The 21,001-nt window shown below is 42.4% G+C and overlaps 1 long non-coding RNA gene across 1 annotated transcript; it reads left to right on the top strand.

The window, feature by feature from the left end:
- Window positions 1-338: 338 nt before the first annotated feature.
- On the top strand, window positions 339-19,837 carry LOC137220873 (uncharacterized). Its single transcript, XR_010941821.1, has 3 exons — window positions 339-552; window positions 1,070-1,167; window positions 19,694-19,837. It is a non-coding gene; the product is annotated as an uncharacterized lncRNA (long non-coding RNA).
- Window positions 19,838-21,001: the final 1,164 nt, after the last annotated feature.

Genomic DNA, 21,001 nt, shown 5'->3' with positions numbered 1-21,001 from the left:
GCTCGTGCATTAGACAGGGCCATCCGGAGCACATGGAAGCTGGGCTGGGGCCAGGAAGACAGTGAATAGATGGGTGTAGTGGTCCTGGGGAAAGCAGGATGTTCAGATCAAACACAGGAACAGCTGGGATGCACAGGAGGAGGTGACATAAGAGGGACGTGTTGCAAGTTGGGCAGATGGGTCTAGTAGCTTGTCAGCTGGGAGAAGAGGATTTGCAGGGCATGTATTGAAAGGGGATTCCACCACTCCTCTGGATCTTGTGACTACACTGAATGCTGCCTTCAAAATACTCATGAGGCAAGTTTCATACTGTGATCTCATCGCCCGGCTAAGGAAAAGCAGCGTCTGAGAGTGTAGTTTTGCACAGCCGTGATAAGCTACAGTTGAATCCACAGAAGTAGAAGCTCATCTTTGCTCAGCACATCACGATTTAAAACCTTTAAACGAATTATCTGTGAGTGAGGGATCACTAATCTCCCCACTGGAAGATGAAGAAAACGAGCCATGGGGAGGCCAAGGGACTTGCTCCAGATCACACAGGTCATAGATTTGGTGAGAACTGTCAATCCCTTTTTGAGTCATTTGCTTTTCTCTTTCTTTGTCTTCTAATCCAGGTCTCCCCCTTGCCAAGAGGTAGATTTTATTACAAATAATAAGAGGAAGAGGGGGAGAAAAGGAAGAGAAGGCAGAAGGGAGGGGAGAAGAGAAGGAATTACTACCCTTCTGCCTGTTGAACTTGGTGATGGTCTCCATTCTGCTCTGTGTCCATCTCCTGAGACAGGCAGAAGATCCAAAAGGTGGAGAGAAGATAGACTCTGGAGTCTGAAAATCTTGGCTTTGAACTTCATGCCCATCACTCATCTAGATCTTTGACCTTGGACAAATAGTTTAACCTCTTTGTTCCTCAGTTTCCTCATCTGTCAACTGGGGATGATGTTAGGATTGGAAAGATTATATGTTATGACGTATGTAAAATTCTAGGCATGTAGTAATCCCACCGTAAATGTTGGTTATAATTATGATTTCATATTTCTATCATTGGCACTCACTTTTGGCTTTCTGTCCACAGCTCACTCCAGGCCTTTTGGAAACGAGCTGCCCCTGCTCCAACCCTGAGACCCTGGCATTGCGGACAGGTCCCGTCACCAGTGGGTGCTCTGTGAGTGGGTGAGTGAGTGATGGAGTGGTCCCATCTCTTCAGTAACACCCCTAACACCCACCCACCTCCCCATTTCTGGACATGGTTTTCAATCTGAAACAGATCTTGATTCTTGATGTTTAGTCCTGCAGCCTGACCTTTCCTGACCCCTGAATTCAGGCCAAAATGTCTGGTTGCCAGGCCCAGGGTCTCAGCCTCTGTTTTTAGTTCCTGCCCTACCCACACCATGGCCCTGGTCCTCATCTACATGTTAGTTGCTTGTATGATCTTGAGAAATTTACTTACTCTGTCTGTGTCATAGTTTCTCCCACTGTAACATGGGGACTTTATAATAGTACTTTAGAGGTACAATACCTTAGAACAGTTTCAATCAGTATGATTTTGTCCCCAGGGGATGTTTGACAATGTTTGGAGATATTTTTGGTTATCACAACTGGTGGGTGGTTGCCGTTACTGGTATCTAGTGTGTAGAGGCCAGGAATGCTGGTAAGTATTTACAGTGCACAGGGCAACCCTTCACAACAAAGAATTACCTAGTCAAATTGTCAGGAATGCCAAGGTTAGAAGCCCATAGTTAGAGAGCTGCCATGAAGGTTAAATGGTAAGATATATAGAAAGAACTCACAAATGTTAGCTACTGCTACTAATACCATTATTATCTCTCACACTCTTGCCTGTAGAATGGGTCTCATTCATTCATTTATTCACAGATATCTAATAACCCTCTGCCATATGCCAGGACAGTTCCGAACACAGCAGCGAACAAGACTGAGGGCTCCAAAAGGGCTTTAGCTCGTCTACCGCTCCCAGTAGACGAGGAAACAAGGAAACCCCAGATGTTGATAAAAGGCTCTGCAGATGTGAGGGGGCCTGGGAGACTACTTGAAAGGAGAGGTCAGGCAAGACCTGGGACAGAGTGAGGCTGGTGTCAAGCAGGAGCCAGCCCTGCAGAGACCAGGGACCAGGCCACCCCAGGCATAGGGCAGTTGAGCTTGGGCTGAGATGGTGCCCCAGTAATGACCTGAGTGTGTGAGATGCAGAAGGAGGCCAGCGTGGCTGGAGCAGGGTGGGACCTGGGGAGCATGGTGTCAGAGGAGGTTGGAGAGAAGCAGGGGCCATGTGATGTAGGGACGTACCAATAAAGAGTTTGGGTTTTATTTTAAGGATAATGGAAAACACTGGAGAAATGTAAGTAGGAGAGTGAAATAACACCACTTACATTTGTATGGAGAATGGTTTCAAGAAGGCAAGAATGGAAGCAGGGAGGCCAGGAAGGAGACTCTTATCCAAGCAGGAGATGAAGCTTACACTAGGAGAGTGGTGGTAGACAGCAGGGAATTGGATGAATTGGAGATTCCTTCTGGAGATAGAGTTGATGGGATATACTGATGGGCCGAATGTGGAGGCTAACACCTTGATTTTTAGCTTGAGCATTTAAGCATATGGTGAGACCTTTTACTAAGATGGTGGAAGGATGAAGGAAGTGCAGTTTGAGGTCATGTTAAATTTTAGTTCCCACTGGACATTTTTGTGGAGATGCTCAACAGGTGGTCCAGAGTTCTCTGGAAAGGGCAGAGCTGGAGCTGGAGACCGCATAGTCACTGGTACTAGGTGATATTTACGAGTAGGGAGAGCATGTCCCCAGTGGCTGGGTCCGGGAGAGAGCCCGGTGGCACTCCAAGCAAACTTTGGACCCTGGCAGGGGAGGAGCAACCAGGCAGGTAGGAAGACAACAGGAGAGTGAAGTGTTCATGGTACGTCTGCTCACAGAGTGTTAGGAAGATGCAAAGAGAAAACAGATCTGGAACATACAAGAGTGAAAGGCGGGGCCAGACCCTCAAACCCAAGTCCTTAAACCAATGTGCCCAACTAGGGGAAGGAGAAGGGGACAAGCATTCCTTGTGATCCTCCTGGAAGGTAGATTTGATTACCATCCCATTTTACAGATGGGAACTATGAGAGTCAGAGAGGCGAAGCAACCTGCCTCTCCACTAAACGTTGGACTTCCTTGGGGTTTGTCCTGAGTTCTCTTCTCTTTCTACCTAATTGCCCTGGATGATCTCACGTAGTTCCGAGGCTTAAGCCATGTTAAGCTGATAATTCCTGAAGTTAAATTTTCAATCCCGACCTCTCTCCTGAATTGTAGACTCATATTTCCTACTGCTTACTCACCTCTAGCCCAGGGTGTTTCCCAAATGTATGTCTACAAACTGAACTCCCAGTCCCTCCCCCACCTCACACCTTTCTCTTCAATTTGTTTTTCCTCCTGGCTTTCCCTTTCTTGGAAAATAATACCCAATTCACTCAGTTGTCCTTTTAGACATCTTCCTTGTTTAGCTCTCAGAACTCATTTATAACCAAGACCTATTTTTTCTGCATCCTAAATTTCCCTTGAATAAACTCACATCTGTGCATCCTTACTGCGATCCCCTATACCCCCACCAAACTGTCATATCCTCTGTATTGGGTGACCACAGCAGCCTTCTAAGTGGCCTCCCTGATTTCACTCTCCTTCTCCTCCAATCTACCTGCAGCCAGAGTGATCTTGCAAAAAAATGTAAAATAGAATACATCATTTCTTTGCCTAAAAACTCTTAGATATAGTCTTTTTTAATTTAATTTTATTTTTTTCTTGAAGTATAGTTGATAACCAATGTTGTGTTAGTTTCAGGTGTACAGCAAAGTGATTCAGTTATACGTATACATGTATCTATTCTTTTTCAAATTCTTTTTCCATTTAGGTTATTACAGAATATTGAGTAGAACTCCTTGTGCTATACAGTAGGTCCTTGTTGGTTATCTATTTTATATATAGTAGTGTGTATATGTTAATCCCAAATTCCATTCTTAAGACAAAAATCCGAAGTCTTTCATGGCCCTCCTGGCCCACATGTTCTGGTCCTGCTTGCCTTGCCACCTGCATCTCGTGACAAATGCCTACTCCCCTTCCTGGCATCTCCTGCAACCCCTTTGCCTCAATTCTTGGTCATGCCCAGCCCTTTCCTGACTCCAGATCTCTGCCTGTGCCGTGCCCTCTGCCTGCAGGGCTCTCCTTCCTGCTTTCATGGCTGGCTCCACATACTTGAGGTCTTTTCCCAGACCTCTTTAGAGAGGCATAACCTGACCACCCTCCCCAAGGACAGTACCCTTCCTATTAGCTTATCTCATACCCTCATTCTTTTCTGTGCTGGTACTATTCCATTACTACAACCTATAATTCTACACTTGTTTATTTGCTGATTGGGTTCTTATCAACCTCCCCTATTACTAGACTCCAAGCACCACAAGAATAAGGATTTTTTTTTCAGTGTCATTCACCATTGTATCTGTGGTGCCTTGCCTTGTGCCCAGCACATAGTAGGTGCTCAACAATAGTTACTGAATGATGAATGAAAGCCACAGAGCCAGTAAGTGTCAAAGCTGATTGGATGTCTTCATGACTTCTCCTCTTGTTCTATTCTGATTCAAACTCAGTAGCTTCCTTGAAAATACACACTCTTTTGTTTACAAATAACCTTCTGAGCCTGTGTAGCCTGACATGGGGTAAGAATTTCCTCCCAGCATTGCGTGTCTGTTCAGTCCCCTCGCAGAAGGCCTGGGTTTGGGATCCTGGGCTCTGGAACGCCTTCTGGCATTTTCTGCTCAGTGAGCCCATCCATTCCCATTTTCTTCAGCAGAGCTGAAGATGTAAATTGCAAAAGGCCTTCTTGCAAATTGCTGGGAGAACACATGTTCCTGGCCAGGAATTCCTCTGCTGCTGCTTCAGGGATGGTGGGGGTGGGGGATCTCCATGGGGGGTTGCGTTGGCTGCACTGTTTGTCACTGGTCTGTGTGGCTGGGGCTGGCAGAAGAGGGGAGCCAGGGCAACTGCCATGCCCAGCTCTGGGGATAGCATGCATGTATGGTTGGGTGGGGGACAGCCTGGGATCCAGGCATAGCACACAGAGCTGAAATGCAGGAGCCCGTGCCCATTCAGCTTACCGTGTAGCAGTAGTGACCCAACCTAGGTTGACTGTGAGCTGCCATCAGGGGTGGCCAGACGGGAGGTGCAGCACCAGGAGATGTGTTTATACATAGTGGGAGTCTGACCAGGGACTGGTGGTCCTGGAGGACTGGGCAACCCCAGGAGACCGGCAAGAGTTAGCTGGATACCAAAGTCCCAGATTAAAACCTAAGGGTAGGAAGGAGGGACTCTGGAATATCAGAAAGATCTTGAGTTTTGGAATCAGAAAGACCTAAACTGGAGTCTTTTTTTTTCTTTAATTTTTTTATCGAAGTATAGTTGATTTACAATGCTGTGTTAGTTTCAGGTATATGCAAAGTGATTCAGATATCTATCTATCTATCTACATATATATATATTCTTTCTCAGATTCTTTTCCCTTATAGGTCATTATAAAATATTGAGTATAGTTCCCTGTGTTATACAGCAGGTCCTTGCTTGTTACCTATTTTGTATACAGTAGTTTGCATATGTTAATCCCAAACTGCTAATTTATCTCTCCCCCCCTTCTCCTTCGGTAACCATAAGTTTGTTTTCTACGTCTGTGTGTCTATTTCGGTTTTGTATATAAGTTCATTTGTATCTTTTTTTTTTTTAGATTCTACATATAAGTGATATCATATGATATTTGTCTCTAGGTCCATCCATGTTGTTGCAAATGGCATTACTTCATTCTTTTTTTATGGCTGAGTAATATTCCATTGTATAAAGATACCATATCCTCTTTATCCATTCTTCTGTCAATGGACATTTAGATTGCTTCCATGTCTTTGCTATTGGAAATAGTGCTGCTATGAACATTGGGGTGCATTTATCATTTCTAATTATGGTTTTCTCTGAATATATGCTCAGGAGTGGGGTTGTAGGATCATATGTAATAAGTTGGAGTCTTGATTCCTCTCCTTACATATGTGTGTGGTTAGGCGAGTCATGTCATCTCTCTGAGCCTAGGTTTTCCCAATTATAGAATGGGGAGAATCACCCTGGCTGCAAAGAGTGCAATGGTGATTAGAGACAATGCATGGAAAGCACCCAGCATGGAGTCTAGTGCTTAGAAGGCTCTCAGCCATTGGCAGCTCCTTATAGAGCAGGGCTGTGGACTGAGACCCAGAAGGAACTGGCAATGGTGACCAGAGCCAGGTCCCTGGAAATGACAGGGTGACAGGGACCCAGGGAGTTTTCCTGGGATACCTTGTATACACCAGGCCCCAGACTTATTGGGAGCACCTTGGCTGGGAGGGTTGGGGGGGCAACTTGGATGCCCTGGAGATGTACCTGGGTGCTGAACTAGTTCCTCCTCTGTAGTCCACTAGATGGTGTTGAGGGTGAGATGACCTGGAAAGATGCAGTGGGGACCAGGATGAGCTGTGTGGAGTAAGCAATAGGGACCCACATTTGGGGATCCTGGTTATTTTATATTGCTGTTTATCCTTTCAATAAGTACTCAGGGAGCCACTTCTATATGCTGAGGCTTTTACTTAGAGCTGTGTTAGGGAAGCTCACATTCAATCATTCATTCACTCATTAATTCATTCAGCCAGATAAACTTGCTAGATATCTACTCTGTGAGGGCCCATGGTGGGAACAGAGAGGTGAATAAGGCACAGCCCCAGCTCTTGAGGAGCAGATGGGGTTGGAAGGGAGCTATAGAATGATGACCAAGAGCCCAATCTTTGGAGACACTGTCCAGGCGTTTCTCAGCCACCTCTGCATATATAGCCTCATGATCTGGGCTGTCACCTCACTTCATTGGCCTCGGTTTCCTCATGAGATGGCTGTGAGCACTGAGTATAAAGTTTTTAAGCAATGCTTGAGCAGCAGTAAGCTCTCAATAAATGTTAGTGATGGTGACAATGATGATGATGATGATGATGAACAGAGGGGGACCAAGTAGAAAGTTCTGGGAACGGGGCAGTTAGAGGAGGCATTCTAGAAAGAATACCTTTTAAAAGGACTAACTAGCCTTTTAGTCTTGTTTTTCTTAGAGGTTGAAGAAGGAATCCCCAAGTAGATAGGGCGGAAAGGGCAGTGCTGGCGGAGAACGGCACATGCCAAAGTGTGGAGGCAAGACATGGCCATGACTAGTTGGCCAGAGACCCCCTAACTCAATCATAGCCTCCTTTTGCTGCACTAAAGGGAGGATGGAGTTTTAAATTGAAAACTTTCAGGCTGCATGTCATTCACTTAGTCTCCCACAAAGGGACAGATTTCTAGGAGGTTTGTTCCCACGTCCAGCTTGAAGCTCACCTTCTGTCCTCCTCTTGGGCCGGGAAGTTGGACCAGCCTCCAGCAAATATTTATGTTGAAATATTTGGAGACGGCACAAGATCTGCAGATATTTTCATAATCTCTTTCACGGTTTACACAGCATGCCACCTGCCTCTATCTCCTGACAAGGAAAGAAAGATTTTAAAGAAATGGGCTGGAATGAACGAAGGGAAGTGACGTGGGATTTTTATCTGAAAAGGCTTGCTCCGGAGACATAGAAATTGAGACCAGGCTGAACTGGGAGAGAGAGTACATTCTAGGTGTCCTGACAGTGCTCTGTCAACTGTCCTAAGTGCTTTGCAATCCTAAGCATTCCCACAGTCATCTTCTTTCATAAGCCTCACAAAAATCCAGTTAGGAGGGACTGTGATCCTCGTATGACAGATGGGGAAACAGAGGCTTAGAGAAGATATAGGACCTAACTCAAGGGCACACAAGGGTATATGGCAAAGTGGCAGATTTATTTCCAGGAGTGAAGCTTTGTGACTTTTGGCTTTAAAGTGAGTTAAAAGATATTTGAGGTTTTCATAACTTATTTTATGGAAAGCTTATTATGTGCTCCTATCACTGTACATGGAAGGAGTAATGCAACCCACCCATTCTCTTATGCCACCCAAGGTAGGTGCAGGGCAGAGGGCCCCACATTTCAGTCTCTGTGGGTGCCTCCTGTGTAGGCTTCCTTGTTCCTTACCTCCATCTTCCTAATCCCATCTGTGGGCTAGATGATATGAGTGAGGCCTTGGAGGCACCATGGGATGGCAGGGACATGAGATGGATGCAGTCTGGGTTCCTGTGTCACCGCTTGGAAGAGAATGGCTTAACCTACATCAGACATGGACAGGAATAAGAAGTACCCTGTTATGGTACTGAGCCATGAAGATTCTGTTTTGTTTGTTGCTGCAGCATAACATAGCCTATCCTCACTAATACGCTGCCTTGCCATCCAAAGTTTCTACCCACTTCCCCAGGGAAACTCTACTCTTTGCAACAGGAAGAAAGAATTCAGTTCCTCATTGTGTCCTTGACTCAAGCACATTTTCTACCCTTGGCTTCATCTGGGTGTTTGTGGGTGTTTGCTCCATCCAGGCTCTGAGTGGGGTAATAGTGAGGTCTCTGCAACCCAGTTTCTATACCATCCATGACTAAAGTTAGGTTTTCTCAGAATGTTCTAGAAATAATACACCTGTACAAGTTTCTTCAAAACAAAACACAGTCTACTCTTCCATGAGGAACATGCTTCTCTAGTTCATATAACTCCAAGCTTCCTTCTTGAAAAAGAGCAACTCTGGCATCATGACGTCAAAACACACCCGTTCATGAGAGTCACCTGGGGAAGGCAAGTGGCAATTTAAATCAGCTCTCTCAGGAATAAATCACAGTGTTCTCATTTTATAGGTGAGGATGAAAGTCCCAGAGAAGAAAAGGTACTTGCCTAAGGCCACACAGCTATTACCCAGAAGAGGCAGTAGTAGAATCAAGACTCTAGTACTTATAACCCACTTTCCTCTTTTCTGTACCCTAATAGAGCACCCCAGGGTGCATGGACTTGGTCCATTCTTGCCCTGGTAGGACAAGACAGCAAACCGATATTTATTTTCCCAATTAGAAACCACAAACAGCACAGACTTTGGAGTCGTAGAGGAGTGGAATCCTCCTCTAGAGGAGGTTTGGGATCAAAGCGTGGTAGAGGTTTGGGATCAAAGCGTGGTTCTGAAAATTATAAGCTGTGTAACCTTGAAAAGGCCACTTGCCCTGTATGAATCTCATTTTCCTCATCTGAAAATTAGGATAATCCCCACCTACCTAGATTAGATAACACCTGAAAAGCACCTGACACATAATAGGAGCTCAAAATATGTGACTTCTTCTACTCTTTCACTGTATAAAAGCCCTGTGCAAAAGGGTTACTGACAACTACAAAGAAAGCTGCCTCTTCTCAAGGCATGGGGACAATGTCATTGGCCAGACTGGCAGCAAGCATTAAGAGTCCATGTAGCATTGTGGTGAGCATGGGAGCTCCGGAGTCACATTGCCTGGTTTCATAGCTTGGGTATGACTTTGAGCATGCAACTTAAACATTCTGTGCCTCAGTTTCCTCATCTGTCGAACAGGGATAACAATAGTACCTACTTTATAAAGTTGTTGGGAATATTAAAAGAGTTAATGTGGGCTTCCCTGGTGGCACAGTGGTTGACAGTCGGCGCCTGCCGATGCAGGGGACACGGGTTCGTGCCCCGGTCCGGGAAGATCCCACATGCCGCGGAGCGGCTGGGCCCGTGAGCCATGGCCGCTGAGCCTGCGCGTCCGGAGCCTGTGCTCCTCAACGAGAGAGGCCACAGCAGTGAGAGGCCCGCATACCACCAAAAAAAAAAAAAAAAAAAAGGAGTTAATGTGTTTTGAAAGAATGCTCAACATCACTAATCATTAGAGAAATGCAAATCAAAACTACAATAAGGTATCCTCTCACACCAGTTAGAATAGTCATCATCAAAAAATCTACAAACAATAAATTCTGGAGAGAAAAGAGAACCCTCTTGCACTGTTGGTGAAATGTAAATTGATACAGCCACTATGGAGAACAGTATGGAGGTTCCTAAAAAATCTAAAAATAGAACTACCATATGACCCAGCAATCCCACTGCTGGGCACATATCCTGAGAAAACCATAATTCAAAAAGAGTCATGTACCACAATGTTCATTGCAGCTCTATTTACAATAGCCAGGAGATGGAAACAACCTAACTGTCCATCATCGGATGAATGGATAAAGAAGATGTGGCACATATATACAATGGAATATTACTCAGCCATAAAAAGAAACGAAATTGAGTTATTTGTAATGAGGTGGATGGACCTAGAGTCTGTCATACAGAGTGAAGTAAGTCAGAAAGAGAAAGACAAATACCATATGCTAACACATATATATGGAATCTTAAATAAATGGTTATTAAGAACCTAGGGGCAGGACAGGAATAAAGACAAAAATGTAGAGAATGGACCTGAGGACATGGGGAGGGGGAAGGGTAAGCTGGGATGAAGCAAGAGAGTGGCAAGGACTTATATATACTACCAAATGTAAAATAGATATCTAGTGGGAAGCACCCACATAGCACCGGGAGATCAGCTAGGTGCTTTGTGACCACCTAGAGGGGTGGGATAGGGAGGGTGGGAGGGAGACAAAAGAGGGAGGGGTTATGGGGATATATGTATATGTATAGCTGATTCACTTTGTTATAAAGCAGAAACTAGCACACCATTGTAAAGCAATTATACTCCAATAAAGATGTTTAAAAAAAAAATTAAGCACAGAAGGAAGTGGGTTAGGTCAGAGTTTCAAAATGGGGATCATGGGCTGTGTGCACCAGAGGCCCACCTTTCAGGGGCATGGGCTAGGCAGCTATATCCACCAACTACTGCTGTGTCAAATCCACCCCAACACTCAATGACTTAAAACAATCATTGTTTATTTTGTCTCATGTGCTTGCGGGTGGGCTGGAGGTCAGCTCATCTAGGTCAGTGTTGGCTGAGGTGACTCTATTCCAAGCGTCTTTTATTTTCTTGGGACCAGGAGGCTATCCTGGGCATGTCCTTCCTGTGGCAGTGCCAGAGATGTAAGAAAACATGCCCCAAGGTACAAATACACTTCAAAACCCTGATTGTGTCACTTCTACTAACCATCCATCAGCTAAAGTAAGTATGACATGGCCAAGCCCAATGTCACAGTGGTGGGGAAAGACCTCCCTCTTGAGTGGGAGATGGCAGAGTCATGTAGTGAGGGTGTGGACTCAGAGGGGTGAAGAATCAGGGCCCGTCTACCACAGTGGTCTCAGACAGGACCTGCAGGTCTAGATACCTAGCAGACTTCTGCTAAAAGAACAACTGATATATACTGTTTGCTTTTAAAATATTTGTTTGTTTGTCATTTTACCAATCTAGCTTGGTATTTCACCCATTCTTGAATCAAATGCCTATTTCCTTGGAATTTGACTAAGAGCCTCCACTCAAGTTGATTCAAGCTGTTTTCACATCACTGATAATGTCCATGCATGTCAACGCAATCTGCTAAGGATGAAAGAAACCAGTACCTGACCCTTTAGCGAAAGAGTGTAGAGATCAGAGCTTCACCTCAGAGTCACAATCCTATCCCGTCCCCAGCGAGGGCTGCCGTCACCCAGTACTCAGAAGGGAGAAGCTCATTCATCTATGCATTCATTCATTCACTCACTTGTTCAGTAGCTCTTCTCCGATTAACTTCTCTGGTACAGGCACTGTTCTAGAGGTAGGAAAATCTACAGTGAAAATTCTAATTAAGGAGACAAAAAATATACATACTCAATGCTCTTGGATTCTGTTAAGTGCTATGAATTTGAAAAAGCAGAGGACTAGGGTAGAGAGCAGTGTCCACAGTGGGGCATGGAGTGGGGCTACTTGGATGAAGTCAGGGCCAGATTCCACAAAAAGACCTTTGAGCTGATGCCTGAGGGCAAAAGGGAGACTGCTATGAGCAAAGTCTGGGGAAGAGTGTTCCAGGCAAAAGGACCAGTGAGTGAAAGACCGGTCTGAGGTTTGGGTGCGGTCACATTGAGCAGGTCCTTATGGACCCTGGTAGGAGTCTGAATATTCTAAGCATAATGGGGTCTCTTTAGGAGGTGTTAAGCAGGGGTGAAGTTTGATCTTATTAACATTTTAAAAAGTAATGACTACTAGGTTGAAAAATGGATTGAAAGATGGCTTGAGTGGAACCCAAGGAGACCAGCTAGGAGGTGACATAGTTTATGTCATGGCCTGAAATCTCATTTCAGATGCAGCCTCTACCTTCGTATAGAGAACTGGGAAGACTTAGGGCAAGGGAGAGACTTTAGGGCACCAGAGACAAGAGGGAGATTCTTTTCTAGCATCTCTCTGATTCCACAGTGTGAAGATGGAGTTCAGGCATAGGGGATGGGGAATCTGGGGCCCAGGATCTTATTGTATTTTCTTTTTCAATTACTTTTGATGGCGGGTGTGACAGAGCTGGCTAACTGACACTGGGATTTGTGCTTCTCTCCCATGGTAGATTTGTTGCTGTCAGGTGACTGCCCTGCCGTTGACTATATGTCCTGCCCCTCTGAATCTGGGAAGGACTTTGAAATTAGTTCTGACCAGAGTGAGATGCTACTAGAAGTGAAGTGTGTCATCGTGGGGTCAAGGTGGCTATGTGGCTGACATGCTTTCACCATGAACTCTCCTTCTCTTTGATGCTGACCTTCAATCCCAAGTGTTGGGATGGTGGTTTCACAAGAAGGAGGAGAAATGCCTAATCAGGAAAATCTGTGTTGGATTTTTCATGAACAAAACCTTTAAAAAATAAAATAAAAATAAACTTTTATGTGTGTAGCTCTGAGGCTTGGGGATTGTTACGACAGTTAATATTAGGGTAAGACCCTGACAAATACAGCCAGAGATGCTGTTTTCCTATTTTTGGTAATGGCATAAGTTCCATAAAAATAAGTTTATTTAAATAAGAAAATGAACATACTTAAGGAATAATGTTAAATGAACAATAGCCCAAGTGTACACACATAAAGCAAAGCATAGTTCTTAAAGGGCCAAGTTTGGGAAGTGCTGGCCTATAACAAGCACAAAAGATCTCACGTCAACTCTGAGGAAATGGAAGGGAATTAAAGACTCGAGAATTTCATGAAGGAAACAGTAGTAGACAGTGTGAAATACTGGAGGTGGGGGTGGGTTCTGTAAGAGAAAATGCTGACTGTGTAAGATCAGGGGTATGTTATGGCAGTACAAGCAGAGTTAATCTGAAGATGAAGTAGTGTGATCCCAAGGCCTACAGAATTAATGTACTAATAATTTATAAGATAGATGTGACCCTCAGAAGTGTTTGGATAGGCAGGCACAGTGTTTTTTTTAATAAACTAAATTAAATTAAAAATCAGAAGATTTTACATAAAAATCAGAATTCCTGGTTTCTCTTGAAAAATGAGAAGATTTGGTAAAGTTTCAGTATACAAAATTAATGCACAGAAATCTCTTGCATTCCTATACACTAACAATGAAAGATCAGAAAGAGAAATTAAGGAAACAATCCCATTCACCATTGCAACAAGAAGAATAAAATACCTAGGAATAAACCTACCTAAGGAGGTAAAAGACCTCCTTACTCAGAAAACTATAAGGCACTAATGAAAGAAATTAAAGATGACACAAACAGATGGAGAGATATACTGTGTTCATGGATTGGAAGAATCAATATTGTGAAAATGACTATGCTACCCAAAGCAATATACAGATCAATGCAATCCCTATCAAATTACCAATGGCATTTTTTAGAGAACTAGAACAAAAAAAATCTTAAAATCTGTATGGAGACACAAAAGACCCTGAATAACCAACGCAATCTTGAGGGAAAATAATGGAGCTGCAGGAATCAGACTCCTTGACTTCAGACTATACTACAAAGCTACAGTAATCAGGACAATATGGTGCTGGCACAAAAACAGAAACATACATCAATGGAACAGGATAGAAAACCCAGAGATAAACCCACACACCTATGGTCAACTAATCTATGACAAAGGAGGCAAGGATATACAGTGGAGAAAAGACAGTCTCTTCAATAAGTGGTGCTGGGAAAACTGGACATCTACATGTAAAAGAATGAAATTAGAACACTCCCTAACACCATATACACAAATAAACTCAAAATGGATTAGAGACCTAAATGTAAGACTGGACGCTATAAAACTCTTAGAGGGAAACATAGGAAGAACACTCTTTGACATAAATCACAGCAAGATCTTTTTTGACCAACCTCCTAGAGTAATGGAAGTAAAAACAAAAATAAAATTTGGGGACCTAATGAAACTTAAAAGCTTTTGCACAGCAAAGGAAACTATAAACAAGTTGAAAAGACAACCCTCAGAATGGGAGAAAATATTTGCAAACGAATCAACGGACAAAGGATTAATCTCCAAAATATATAAACAGCTTATGCAGCTCAATATTAAAAAAAACCAAACAACCCAATCCAAAAATGGGCAGAAGACCTAAATAGACATTTCTCCAAAGAAGACATACAGATGGCCAAGAGGCCCATGAAAAGCTGCTCAACATCACTAATTATTAGAGAAATGCAAATCAAAACTACAGTGAGGTATCACTTCACACTGGTTAGAATGGGCATCATCAGAAAATCTACAAACAACAAATACTGGAGAGTGTGTGCAAAAAAGGGAACCCTCTTGCACTGTTGGTGGGAATGTAAACTGATACAACCACTATGGAGAACAATATGGAGGTTCCTTAAAAAACTAAAAATAGAATTATCATATGACCGAGCAATCCCACTACTGGGCATATACCCTGAGATTTTCAAAATTTGAATTTTCATAATTCAAAAAGATACATGCACCACAATGTTCATTGCAGCACTATTTACAATAGCCAGGTCATGGAAGCAACCTAAATGCCCATCAACAGACGAATGGATAAAGAAGATGTAGTACATATATACAATGGAATATTACTCAGCCTTAAAAGAGAATGAAATTCGGTCCTTTGTAAAGATGTGGATGGACCTAGAGACTGTCATACAGAGTGAAGTAGAGACTTCATACAGAGTGAAGTATGTCAGAAAGAGAAAAACAAAATCGTATGTTAACGCATATATGTGGAATCTAGAAAAATGGTACAGATGAACTGGTTTGTAAGGCAGAAATAGAGACACAGATGTAGAGAACAAACCTATGGACACCAAGGTTGGGGGGAAAGCAGCCGGGTGGGGGTGGTGGTGGAGTGGGATGAATTGGGAGATTGGGATTGACATATATATACTAATAGGTATAAAATAGATAACTAAGAAGATTCTGTTGCACAAAAAAATAAAATAAAATAATTTTTTTTCTAAAAATTAAAAAAAGGAAAAAAAAATTTATAAAAGGAAAAATCAGAAGATCTGGCCATACTGGACCAGCATTCCCACCTGGCAGCCTTCAGGTGGAGCTGAGAGGCAGATGTCACCTGTACAAAAGCATGTCTTCATAGCAAGCACCAAATCCTTATTTTCTCCCTGACCCCTAACCCAAGTCACTGTGGCTATTTCTCACGGGCATTGGTGCTTTGCTTTTGGAAGAGGAATATTTCTCTATACCCACACCTCTCTCAAAAGAGGAAAACCAAACTGTTGAGGAAAAAGGGCCATGTGTTTCAAGAAAAACTGGAGAGAACACTTTTTTGGTGGAAGTTAAAAACATTCTTATGAGTTTAATATGCAAATAAAGTGAATCTGTATTGAAAGACTATATTGAAGGTTGTATTGAAAGAATACAACTGATGACACCATCAAAAAACAAACGGTTAAAATTATATCCAGTATGTGGGAAAGATGTGTGATGAAAAGCTTATTGGACAGAAAAGGCAGTGAAATCACTGCAAGGTTCGTGTTTGAGTGCCAGTAAAACCAGCCATAGTACAGTGAAAGTAAATCGATGCATTTGATCGTTTGGTCCATATCACTGATTTGGGTTACTTTGCTGGGCTCTTTAGACGTTTGAGTGTGTGACCTTTGGCCATCAGCAAGCACAGTGGACCTTTGGCAGCTCTAGGGAAATGGAACACAATCAGAGAACAGGGAAGAGTTGAGGAATTTGATGATCTCGCCCCCCAGCACTATGCCTTTCTTTTCCCCACACTATGCCTGTCTTTTCCCCACACCCGATCCTCACTTGCCCCTTTCCACTCTTCTCTTCACTCCTGTGTCTTCTGTCAACTCCCAAAGGAATCGGAAAGCTCCCAGTCATTTCTCACTCTAGCTTTTTGCTTCTCTTGATACTCAGAAGAGGAAGAGCCATCTCCTTCCAGTTATATGTGGCCAGTTCAGCAGGCAGAGAAGCTAAGTCTGATCACAGGTGCAGCCCTCCAGGGACCATGTGTACAAATGCAAAATAGAAAATCCCTCCTGGGTACTCCCTCCAACTGAACGTGGAGATCCAGAGAAAATAAGTTTATAAGGATAGAAGAATTTTTTTTTAAATTTTAAATGTTTATACAATTTTTAAAGGTTACTTTCTATTTACAGTTATTACAAAATATTGGCTATGTTTCCATTTTGTACAATACATCCTTGAGCCGATCTTACACACAGTAGTTTGTGCCTCCCACTCCCCCTGACTGCTGTATTGCCCTCCCCCGCACATTGGTATCCAATTTTTTGTTCTCTATATCTGTGAGTCTGCTTCTTTTTGTTATATTCACTAGTTGGTTGTATTTTTTAGATTCCACACATTAGTGATATCGTACACTATTTGTCTTTCTCTGTCTGACGTACTTAGCATAGTGCCCTCCAAGTCCATCCATGTAACTGTAAATGGCAAATTTTTGTTCTTTTTTATGGCTGAGTAGTATTTCATTGTATATGTATACCACATCTTCTTCATCCATTCATCTTTTGATGGACACTTAGGTTGCTTCCATATCTTGACAATTGTAAATAGTGCTGCTAGGAACATTAGGGTGTATGTACCTTTTTGAATTAGTGTTTTTGTTTTCTTCAGATATATACCCAGGAGTGGAACTGCTGGGTCATATAGTAGTTCTGTTTTTTAATTTTTTGAGAAACCTCCATACTGTTTTCCACAGTGGCTGCACCAATTTACATTCCCATCAACAGTGTACGAGGGTTCCCTTTTCTCCACATCCTTGCCAACATTTGTTATTTGTGTTCTTTTTGATGATAGTCATTCTGACAGGTGTGAGGTAATATCTCCTTGTGGTTTTGATTTGCATTTCCCTGATGATTAGCAATGTAAAGCATGTTTTCATGTGCCTGTTGGCCATCTGTTGTTCTCTTTGAAAAAACGTCTATTCAGTTCTCCTGCGTATTTTTTAATCGGGTTTTTTTTTTTGATGTTAAGTTGTATGAACTGTTTATATATAGTATAATATATAGTAATATATATTATAATATATGTAGTAATCCTTTATCGGTCATATCATTTGCAAATATTTTCGCCCATTCTGTACGCTGTCTTTTTGTTTTGTTGACATTTTCCTTTGCTGTGCAAAAGGTTTCAAGTTTAATTAGTAAGAGGAAAGAAATTTTAAATTAGAGAAAGGGATATTTAAAAAGAAAGATAGGGAAGAACGGAGGAAGATAGAAAGAGAAATGGATGCCATCTAAGCCCCATAGCCTAATCACGACACCAAATGCCCTAATAGTCCAAAATCCCTAAAAATGTCTAATATAAATCCTAAAGCATTATTTGCCTAATGTATAAAACAGAATAATGGGAGGGTCAGGGGTTTTAGAGTCAAGGCCAACCAAAATTGAAATCCTGGCCCCACTATCTATGCTCTGTTGACCTTTTACAAGTTGCTCCCTGTCTGAGTCTCAGTTTTCTCATCTGTAAAATGGAAGTAAAATTCCTTACCTTATAGGAGGTTGGAAGTCATAATGAGATCACATGTACAGGGGCCTGGCACAGCACCTGGCACATAGCAATTGCTCTGGGAAGGTTAGGTTTTCCCCTTGGTTTGGTTTCATTGAAGCCATTGATTCAGATGATCTCCTTCGAGGCAGACACACCTGGGCTCACAATTCCTTGGGCTGCACTGTGATAACAGCAAAATGTAGGAAAGCCACACTCCCATGGGAAACTTTGAGCCTGTACTGAATAGCTGTATTCACTTACATTCCATGGATATTATAAATTTTCTGTGGGATATAGTGGAAATAACACTATTTGGAGTCTGACTGACCTGAACTTGTAGTTCTTAGAAACCCAGAGTTCTGGAGAACAATAAGAAAAGCTACCCTTCCGCTGGCATCTACTATTAGATGACATACCTCATTTAGTTCTCTAAACCACCCTGTGCTGTGGGCATTATAATTTCTGTTTTACAGATGAATAAATGGAGGCTTACAAATGTTAGGTGGATTGCTCAAGGTCAAACAGGTAGTAAACGGTGACACTGGAGTCCAGTGCAGACATAGGAGGACTTTGCTCTTACCCATTATTGCAACTGTCTGCAGAACCCACCCTGCAGGGAGTTTTCCCTTTTGCTGGACTCCTGTCCCCCACCCCATCTCTCTCCTTCTTGGCAGGCCCCCAGCCTACAGGAGATGCTCACGTGTCTGTCACTGGGATCCCGTCTGAATTGTTATCTGCACCTGCCTTGAGGATGCTCCATTTCTGGAGTGTCCCTCTCTTTTCTCACTGCTAATGAACTTATCATGAAGCCGGGTATGGGACCTGGCACATAACAAGTGCAGTGCCCAATACCCCTTAATCTCCTTCTCCTCTGACCCTCCTACCCCAAAGTGGGGACCACATCACAAAAAGTATGCCTTTGACAAAAGACTTGAATAGACATTTTCCAAAGAAGACATACAAATGACCAATAAGCACATGAAAAGATGCTCAACATCACTAATCATTAGGGAAACACAAATCAAAATCACAACGAGATACCACCTCACACCCTTTAGGATGTCTGCTATCAAAAAAAAAAAAATGACAGAGAGAAAATAATATTGGAGCCCTTGTGCATTATTGGTGGGAATATAAAATCATACAGCTGCTGTGGAAAACAGTATGCGGTTCCTCAAAAAGTTAAAAATAAACCTACCATATGATCCAGCAATTCCACTTCTGGGTATATACCCAGAAGAATTGAAAGCAGGGACTCGAAGAGATATTTGTATGTCTGTACATAACAGAGTTATGCACAATTGCTAAAAGATGGAAGCAACCTAAGTGTCCATCGACAGATGAATGGATAAGCAAAATGTGGTATATACGTATTGAATTCAATACATTGAATATGAATATTATTTAGCCTTAAAAAAGGACATTCTGACACATGTTACAACATGGATGAACCTTGAGGACATTATGCTAAGTGAAATAAGCTAGTCACAAAAAGGCAAATACTACATGATTCCACTTAGAAGAGGTACCTAGAGCAGTCAAAATCACAGAGGCAGAAAGTAAAGCGGTAGTTTGCCGGGGGCTGGGAGAGAAGGGAATGGGATGTTGTGTTTAATGGGTATAGAGTTTCAGTTTTGCAAGATGAAAGAGTTCTGGAGATGGATGGTGGTGGTGATGGTTGTACAACAATGTGAAGGAACTTAATATCATGGAACTGTATACTTTAAAATGGTTAAGGTGGTAAATTTTATGTTTATATGTTTTTTAACACAATTTTTAAAAAATGAAAAAAAAAATGCCTCTGAGACCCGCAAGCCTTTATTATTTGTTCTCTTTTAGGAGCCTTCGCTTATTTGAAATATCATTTTGACCATTAAAGGTGCACTTAATCTGTCTCGTTTGTGAAGTCTTGTATCCCCTGAAGCCTGAAGAGGGGAAAATGCCATCTTATGATCATTTCATTATGCAACACTTCACACAACACCCGGGAGGAAATGGCTCCAGAAGAAAGATAAAAATACATTCTGAGATTAAAAAAAAAAAAAAAAAAAAAAAAAAAAAACCAACCAAAAAAGAAAAAAACAACTGCTGCTGTCTCCTTTTTCTCCATGATTTCAAATCCAGACAGGCAAAAGTGAGTAATTTAAAAAATTCGGGTGCTATTTAAAGTGAACTTTAATAACAACCAAGCAGTACCCACATTAATAGCATGGCAGGCAAGTCTGTGCATTGGATTCTGTCACCCAAGGGCCTGATATCCCAAAAGACTTCCCCACAGAGTATAGACTCTGTGTTTAGGCATGTGAAGGTTGTTTTTAGGATTTTTCTTTTTTTGTGCCAAAAAAAGGTGAAAAACTCACTTGACTCATAAACTGTCTTTCACCTTCCTTCTCCACTGTGTGAATAACCTTAGATGATACACAAAGTCAGACAAATGCTGATTTGGGGAACTTGAGAAGGTCAGGTATATATGTCCATGGACACACACAGGTAAGTAGGCAGCTATGTGGATATGAAAGATAAACAGAGAGAAAGAGAGAGAGACAGACCTGAAGAGTGATATGGGTACATTCTGCCATTAGGATGTACCTAAGAGCCTGGATCATTGCAACATTCGGTGCTGGATAAATAGTGCCCCCCCCAAAAAAAAGACAATACTCTTGGAACATCCTCTAAATGTTTCCTAAATGTTTGGTTTTTACATTGCTTCCTCTACCTCTATTCCTCTATTCATGAAATGAATATTCTTTCATTATAGGATTAATAACAGTTACATTGACATGTTCAAGATGACTGTAAGGGGCCCATTTTTGGAAAATGTAGTCTGTGAGGACAATGATTACCCTTGCTTCTGGTCAATTTTATGTGTGTATGTGTGTGTGTGCACACGTCTACTAAGTACCGCTTACTATAATAGATCCAGAAGGGTTACAGGCATGAATAAAACACAATTCCACCTTCCAGGAGTTAACAATCTTGTGAAGTTGAAGACAGACACGTCAACAGGTCACCATATTTCAGAAGTTGCTAACCCAGCTCCCAGAGGGACTGGGCAGGCTCGTGCAAGTGTATGAAATGAACCAAGTGGGATGACCTGCGAATCAGACTGCATGTGCCCCATCTGAAAGGGGAACCAGGAACTTGGCT

Source organism: Pseudorca crassidens, chromosome 3 (genome assembly GCF_039906515.1).
Source record: "Pseudorca crassidens isolate mPseCra1 chromosome 3, mPseCra1.hap1, whole genome shotgun sequence".
NCBI classification, from domain to species: domain Eukaryota; kingdom Metazoa; phylum Chordata; class Mammalia; order Artiodactyla; family Delphinidae; genus Pseudorca; species Pseudorca crassidens.
Note: the sequence above shows the minus strand (reverse complement) of the source record. Positions and strands in the feature narration are given on the sequence as shown.